Source organism: Etheostoma spectabile, chromosome 24 (genome assembly GCF_008692095.1).
Source record: "Etheostoma spectabile isolate EspeVRDwgs_2016 chromosome 24, UIUC_Espe_1.0, whole genome shotgun sequence".
NCBI classification, from domain to species: Eukaryota; Metazoa; Chordata; class Actinopteri; order Perciformes; family Percidae; genus Etheostoma; species Etheostoma spectabile.
Window position 1 is genome coordinate 15891963 of NC_045756.1, and position 8587 is coordinate 15900549.

The window sequence follows — 8587 nt, forward strand, 5'->3', positions numbered from 1 at the left end:
TATGTCAACTTTTACTCAATACTATTTGGAAACCACCTCTATTTGTTTTTTTTTTCAAATGCTATAAAATTTAATAAGACACCCCAAAATTAATGAAAGCAGAGATTTGTACTTGCCAAAGAGCGTTGAGTGGAATCAATCATGTTATTTGGGGTACTTAAAAAGAACATTGATATAGGAAAAAGGGTCAATATGACTCGAGAACAACATGGGGCTTAAAATAATATGATGATCGCAAATGGACAAGCTTAGTGTCACTATTAAATCAATAAGTATTGTGTTTAGACATGTACAGACTGTACTTCAGAAACATCAGATATGATGGGATCATTTCACTGCACAATGAGTACTTTTACTTCTCGTACATTTTGATTGTTGATGTGCAGGATGTGCAAAAGGTCAGAATATAGAGACATGTTTCAGTAGGATAACTACATACTAGTATTAGTACTTTGCCTTCAGTAAAGGATATGAATGGTATGTTCTTTATCAGAAAGAGAAGGATAAATAATGTGCATCTTCAATAATATGTTCAAAGTAACAAAGGAAAGGGTATCAGCGTTATGTTTAATTGTATAGGATTATGGTTTGATTTGAAGCATAAGGTGGAATCATGTTGAACAGGTTGAGAAAAAGCGCAAAAAAGTACTGAATCTCATGAGATCAGCTTGTGGTTATGAATGGAGAGAGGATACACACTCACTACTGGATCATTACAGGGCAGAAAAACAGAGTGAAGTCAAGAGCAGTCTAACTGGAACCCAGTCAGTGTCAGAGAAATCCACTTAGGATGATGTAGTTCTACTATCTGTCCACTAGGTGGGGGTAACTGACCATCTGATGAAATTATCATAGGTACACTACTGTTTGGGACATGATGCAGTCCCTCCAGAAAATGCAATTATGTGATCGCATAATTCAATGCATAATCAGCCAAGGTCTGCCCAGATAGCAAGCCAACATTGAATAAATATTGATTTGCCATCTGAATCATATTTATGGTTGATACCGAAATTTCAATGCAAAATAAATGTTGAATCACCATTACCATACCGATGAAACCTGTCGTTATTAATGTTGACGACAGCAACATTGGAACAACATTGATCTATAGTTATCTTTATGATTGATTAAGCATTGATATTTGGTTTACCGGGCGATATTGCCAATGTGTTGAAAAGCCATCGACATATAGTTGACTGGGAAATATGATTGAAACCGGGCAGGAGGAGCTGGACAACTGACCCTGTAGCAGTTATTGCACATTAAAACAAAAATAAATGAAAAAATATATTAAAATAACAATTGATTCATTTCTTTTCTTTTTTTTGCATGGGATGTCATTTGTGCTAGAAAGTCTAACCTAAAAGGCTTATTGGCACAGTTTCTATATTTTCCTCATAGCCCTACCTGGCTGTCAATAAAACAGGATTATAATAGTCTAATAAGGCTTTAATATATTAATTTATACCTTTTTAGATTAAACTTGTGGTAGGCCTATACTAAAATACCCTTACAGTTTCGTTGAGATATGCTGGGATTTCAACATTGTTTCAATATCCATTGTAATTGAAATACCATTGAAATTCTGTTGATTTCTGGGTATGATTTCAAAGTTTCAATGATAATAGACATGATGAAGAATCAACATCAGAGTTCGATGTCGATTCAATGACTTTATCGACAAGTGGATGTTAACTTATCGTCGTTCCAATGACTATATAATATCTGGGTGCATATATAAGCGGGGGTTGCATTTTTTCAAACACCTTCGCCACATAAATTGCCCATTTCCGTGCATAATAATGCAGGACAAGTATGCAAAGCCTTAATGTTCCACACTCCGGTACAATGGGTGGCGGTATACACTTACTGGTTTGGGATCCGCCATTAAATCGAAGAAGAAGAAGAAGAAGAAGAAGAAGAAGAAGAAGAAGAAGAAGGTTCATATTTTATCGACCTAAACACCGGAGCAGTTAGCGGAGAGAAGCGGTTATCTGAATCCAAACAACGGCAGACAACCCGAGGAGTTAGTCTGGTTCTCAGAGATGGACCGACGCCGGAAAAAGGTGGAGGAAACGAAGCTGCGAGGAGAAGGTTTGTTTTCTTTTTGGCTGTGCTAATGTGGCTAAGCTAAGGTTCGCTAAACCGTTCACAGCCCATTAGCTGCAGCTAGCTCCTGAAGCTAATGTGTTTCTATAAGGGGATTCATCACGAATGTTGAAGTAGTTATCTGTTTGTAGGTTTATTAGTGACAGAAGCAGCTGTGAACGGGTTGTGGTTAAAGTGTCCCCCTGTCACAGGACTAATTAAATTTAACACCTGTGGTATGAAAATGCAACTATTGTAACCCGCGTGATCTACGCGTTGTGTTCTGGCGTCGAAAGATGAAGCAGGAGACTACATTAGCTGTGTGTGGTAAATCCGCTATGTTTAGCACCCTTAGCAAGGGCCTTAGCTTGCTAGCATTAGCCTTCCACCTGACGACGGAACTCGTTAACAAACGTCGGATAGCGAATTCAAATCACTTTAGAAATGCAAGAGTCACGTTGTAATTACAAATAATAACCGCTATAAGCTTTTATCAACGGAGCATGACTAAAAAATAACCTCCTTAGATAGCAAAAATCATGAGGCCTAGTTCTGGGCGGACTACTGTAAATCGGACTTTTATCATACTAGCCTCGACTCCACTGACCCCTTTTTTTGGGTCTCCATTACGAAAAATTTCCCTGGTACAAACTGGCCTGTGTGTGTGTGTGTGTGGGGGGGGGGGGGTTATATCTCATTCACTTTATTTGACAGGACAGAAGGGGGGTGAAAGGGGGAAACATGCAGGAAGTAGTCACTTGTCGGATTCGAACCCCCGACCTCTGCGTCGAGGCACAAACCTCTCAGTATATGTGTGTGCCTGCTCTACCCACTGAGTCAACCCGGCCACCGTATGGGCGTCTTGAAAAATATCATCACCCGTTTTCAAACATAGGCCTACGGAAGTTTAATTTGCTAAATATATCACATTTTATTTTTGTTGAATATTGGATGTGAAAAGAAGGGAATGGTTCTTCCATAACATTGCACTTTTAGATGTGTGTGTGAATTTCCCACACCAGGAGTAATTTATATAGCTCTATTTTATAGTGATCAATTATCTATTCAAACAAATGTTCTATGCAAGATATAACATTTTCTGTTAAAGAAAAGATATTAATGAATTGTCAATACATATTTGTTTGCTGTGAATTGGTTAGAAATAATGAAATTGGAATTGGCTAAACTCAGTATTGGCTGGTCAAACGCTATGAAAAATTATAATCGGTGCGTCTCTATAAGCGATTGTATGTGCTTTTATAGGTGCCAAAATTCATGGGGCACCAACCTTATTTTGAGATAAATGTCTTTTATTTGCAATGTCTTGTAAAAGTACTTAACCCTTGTGTTGTCTTCCCGTTAACCATCAATTTGTCATTCCAGGTCAAAATTGAAAATTCACATTTTTTTGTGCTTTTCCAATGTTTTTGTCACTTTTTCCATGCTATTGGCGCTTTTTTTTTATCTGAGCTGGTTTAATAATAGGTTTTACACTTATTCTTGGAATTCATGGTCAACAAACCTCATTTATATCAAATTATACATGTGTATTTAGTTAAAAAGGCAGAAATCATGAATTGTTTGTGACTAATAGTTGAGATCAGAGGATGTTGAGTGGATCTCAGATGGGTAGATGTCAAAGTTTAATCCGGATACTGTTTTGAAACCATTAAAAAAAAAAAAAAAAAAAAAAAGAATCCAAATGCTATAAGATTAAATAAAACACCCCAGAAATTCAATTCAAGGTAATCATTAATTTTTTCTGAAGAATGTTGTATGGAATCATCCATGTTATTCTTGGGCAGTTTTGTTGAAAGAAATCCATATTTCTGATGTAAAACACTTTGAAACGGGTCTATTTGACCCCAAGGACAACACAAGGGTTAATTATCCACAATCCAACAGTGATCCCTCTGCTTGGTGGAACTCATGCTTGCGAGGAGGGGGAGCTGTCGGTACCCGATCTGAGCGCACGCGCAAGATGATAATCCTGTTTTACAGCACTGCACGAATCACATCATGCTTCTACCGTTAGCCTCCACCACAGGACCACATTTTCTGGATTTGCTTTTATTTCACTTCTAAGCAGTATTGACCTTTTAAAAACTCAGTGACCCAAACTCTCAATTCAGCTAATATGCTGTATTTGCCTACCTAATTAATGGATGCTGTCCTTTCCTACTCTTTCTTCAATACCTAACATACCTATCTCTAGCTCTCCCTGACCCGGTCTTTCTGCTTGAGCAGCACTGGTTATAGCCTGAACATTTTGTAAACAAATAAATAACATAACTGATTACACTGGTCAGGCTGTTCAGCTGTGTTTCAGACTGGAAATACTTTTTTAATACTTATCTGGATTGAAGCAGCAAATACCCAGTGTAAGGTAAAAAATGACATAACATTATTTATTATAAGTTTATTCGATTCACAGCAGCTACATATAGTGTTTTGACCTCGACAACCCAACTGCATTTTACCGTAGACTTGCAACGAGTTAACTTTCTAAAGAAGGCGCAATTGAGGGAGAGATGGAGTGACCCTGCCCGGAGGAAGCCCGGGGCCCCCGTCTGGAGCCAGGCCCAGATGGAGGGCTTGTCAGCAAGCGCCTGGTGGCCTGGTTTGCCACGTGGCACCCCTCTCTCCATCCCATGGGCCCACCACCTGTGGGAGGAACCGCTGGGATTGCGCTCTCACATGGGTGGCGGTGAAGGTCAGGGGCCTCGATGGACCAGAACTAGGGGGTAGAGGCTGCCTCTGGGGACGTTCTCTAGGAGGGGAAGGAGCCAGAACTTGTGCGTGAGGTGGTAGGGCTGCACGATTATGACCAAAATGATAACATGATTATTTTGATCAATATTGAGATTGATAATTAATGAATTATTTGTTGATTATAACCAACCAAATTATTTTGTCACATAAAGCAGTTATGAATAGCCTATAGGCTATTTATAACTGCTTTCACATCCATATTGTTCTAGAGATCTTCTACTACTAAAATCATATCTCTGTATTTTCGGTGATAGACTATATACCTCCTATATTTTTTTTTTTAGAAAGTGGGATAAATGTTCAGTTTAAGGTCAAAGCCACTTTTCACAAGCTCTTTTATTAAAACCGATTGGGATTAAAATTAAATGCAAAAACAGGGTTTCCTTCCCATATTGAAGATACACAGCTGTCCTGGCCCTGCAGTCCCATGTCCTTGGGCAAGACACTGAACCCTGAGTTGCTCCCGATGCTGCGCCATCGGAGTGTGAATGTGTGTGAGTGTGTATCTGATGAGCAGGTGGCACCTTGTACGGCAGCCTCGGCCACAGTGTATGAATGTGTGTGAATGGTTCCTGTACTTTGTAGTTGTTGAGACTAGAGAGCGGTATATAATAACAATCCATTTACGTTTACATTACTCCATACATACACTTAATCTATAAAACTAAATTTGAAATTAGTATTCAACCTTCTGACCTTCATGTGAGTATGCTGTCGCTTTTAAAAGATCTTTAATAGAGACTTTAGTCTGAAGTGTAGTTCATATTTTGTTTGTCATACTGTATGTTTACTTTTTCAAAAACAAAATTTAAGGAGCATGTTAACAGTGAATGTGAACTACCACATACATTGACCTGGATACAATATGCTTTTTTGTAGAACACATGAATAAAAACAAAGTAACACATGAAAAACAAATTAACAATTACACTCACCATCCCCCCCCCCTCCAGTTCTACTTCAGAGTTGTTACAGGGAGAAAGCTTTGTAGGTTATAAATGTCAGGTGATGAGACTGTAGGACAGGAAACATTGCTGGGTGTTGCTTAATTTTCTTAAATATTCCAATCTTCAGTGGTTCTGGTTCTAGTCGAATTTTACGCTACAAACATCTTATTTGAAAATATTGAATTCAATACCCGTTTCTTCCTGGCATTTTAGGCCTTCATTTGAATAGGACAGCTGAAGATGTGAAGGGAGTAAGGGGGATGGACATGTAGGTTGGAGTCGACCTATGGCCGCTGCTTCGATGAGTAAACCTCTGTATACTGGCACAGACTCTACCAGGTGAGCTACCCAGGCATCCGCAATTTAGTTTTTAACAGTGACATTACCTGACCTCATATTGTTAAGGTCTCATTTAATTTCGACAGACTCTTATTTGCAAATACTTACATTAATTGCGTCCTGGTAGTTTGTATTTATTGCCTAAAAGAAGCAAATGTGCCCTCAAGGTACAGATCTGATGAAAAATGTTGACAGTGCCAAGCCACCTTCCCGTTTAGATTTGCAAAGGTGTGTCTTGCCTATTCTGTGTGTTTTAAAGTCCTACAAAAATAGAACTAGGATTGAGTCAAATTGTTTAAAGAAGGATTTGTGTAGAAACACCGGAATAACCTGAAATTGGAACGGATATTTGGGGAAAAAAGAACATTGGATGGCATTGATTTAGCCTAGTAGTGATATTGGAAGGGTCTTCCAAAACTGTATATTAGACTGTAATTTAGATACTAATGGAGGATAATTTGCCTTAGTAGAGAGGTGTGAATGTAAATTTCTCTGCATATATACTGGCCATTAGCTTGCTTTTTCTCCTACACCCAAAGACGGTCCACACACTCCCCGTAAACACACACGTGCCGGCCCTATTTGATATACACACACACACACGTATAAATTCAGGCCACTTACATAGACTACTGCAAAAGCTTTGCATGCAACAAAACCTCATCAGCATATAAGGATAGTTTAGTGAATACATTTGTCTGTACTGTCACCATCTGAACAGATACTTTTTTTTTACAAGGGCAACCTGTCTTGTTCCTCTATACAAATTAAAACGGGAGGACAGTGTTTGTTTGCTTTGTCATGATTTGTTTTATAGGAGCTTCACCATTGAAATTAATTTTTTCCTGAATTTAAACATTTTTTTAAATGTCAAACAGATGACAGAATGGTCCATTTTTTTTCTAGTCTGTTAATAGAGAACATGATGTCTCTTTATAAAGCCAGTCTGGTCTGAATGCACTAGTTTACTTACAAACCCCAATTCCAATGAAGTTGGGATGTTGTGTAGAACGTGAATAAAAACAGAATACAATGATTTGCAAATCTTTTCCAACCTATCATCAATCGAATGCACTCTAAAGACAAGTTATTTAAAGTACAAACACTTGTGATGTGATGCCTGCAACATGTTCCAATAAAACTTTGGACAGGGGCAACAAAAGACTGGGAAAGTTGAGATATGCTCAGAAAAGTCCAACCCCAACATTGAATGCCTGTGACCTTCGATGCCACAGGCAGCATTGCATTAACAACCGACATCATTTTGTAAAGGATATTACTTATTATAAGGTGGGCTCAGGATCACTTCGGAAAACCATTGTCAGTTAACACAGTTCTTCACAAGTGCAAGTTAAAATTCTACCATGCAAAGCAAAAGCCACGTATCATTTCATAGTGAATATCTCAATTAAAATAAGCATATTTTCTATGCTAGGCAGAGGAATTTAAACAGTACAAACTAGTGTACAAACAAACTGGCTCATAAAATATGAAGTGGGTGACATTTCTATGCTGTTCTGATGCAGTTCTGCATGGAGAATCCTCTCTCTGCTGGCACAGGAATTGACAGGAATTACGCAGACTACCATTTTGACTCACAACAATTGTTGAAAAAGTCAAGCCTTCACAGCCACGAAGTCCTGTCATCATATATGGTATCCCGATGTGGGTTTGTGGCATTAACGTTAATGAATGGGGCTGTAGCCGGTGCAGACTTGGTCTGACTGGCAATTTGTTGGCTTATTTTAAGTTAGACCGGCTGCTGCTTGGTTTTGTAAAGTAATTTGCAATATTTCCCCGGTTTCGCCATGGCTGGGGCTTTGACTTTCTTCCTTGCTTGCCTCTGTTTCTAGTTTGTAAGCCTAGTTTGTAAACCTACCGTACTATACCAAACTAACCATGTAGTCTCAAAAGCTAAAGTAATCTTTTTTTTAAATAAACATGATTGTTCATTGTTTTAATAAATCAAAGGTATGAAATGTGATCACTGGCTATTTCAACACAATTGAAATTGTACAGAGAATTATTTCCGCTGGTCATTCTGAACGGAAACAATTAGAATTTTTGGTCACTCATCATTTTTTTGGGGGGTTCAGAAGACCTGTATAAATGATGGTATTGGGTAGGCCTGCATAATATTGGAAAAATCTGACATTGTGATATTTTTCTCCCCTGCGAAAAATATATATATATATATATATATATATATATGAGAAAAGTAATTCTTAAAGATGACAAAAAGCTCTATTTGGAAACAAATCATTCTCGACTACTGCTGTGATTTTGTAGGGGAGTGCATCTACATAGATGTTGCAAATTAAAAAGGATCGTATCTGACGTGTATCTTTTAATGCGTTACAAACACCAAAGTAAGTAAGCGCTGTGAGTACTCTTCTGAAGTGATTTTGGAGAAGGACATTTCGTAGAAATAAACTGGT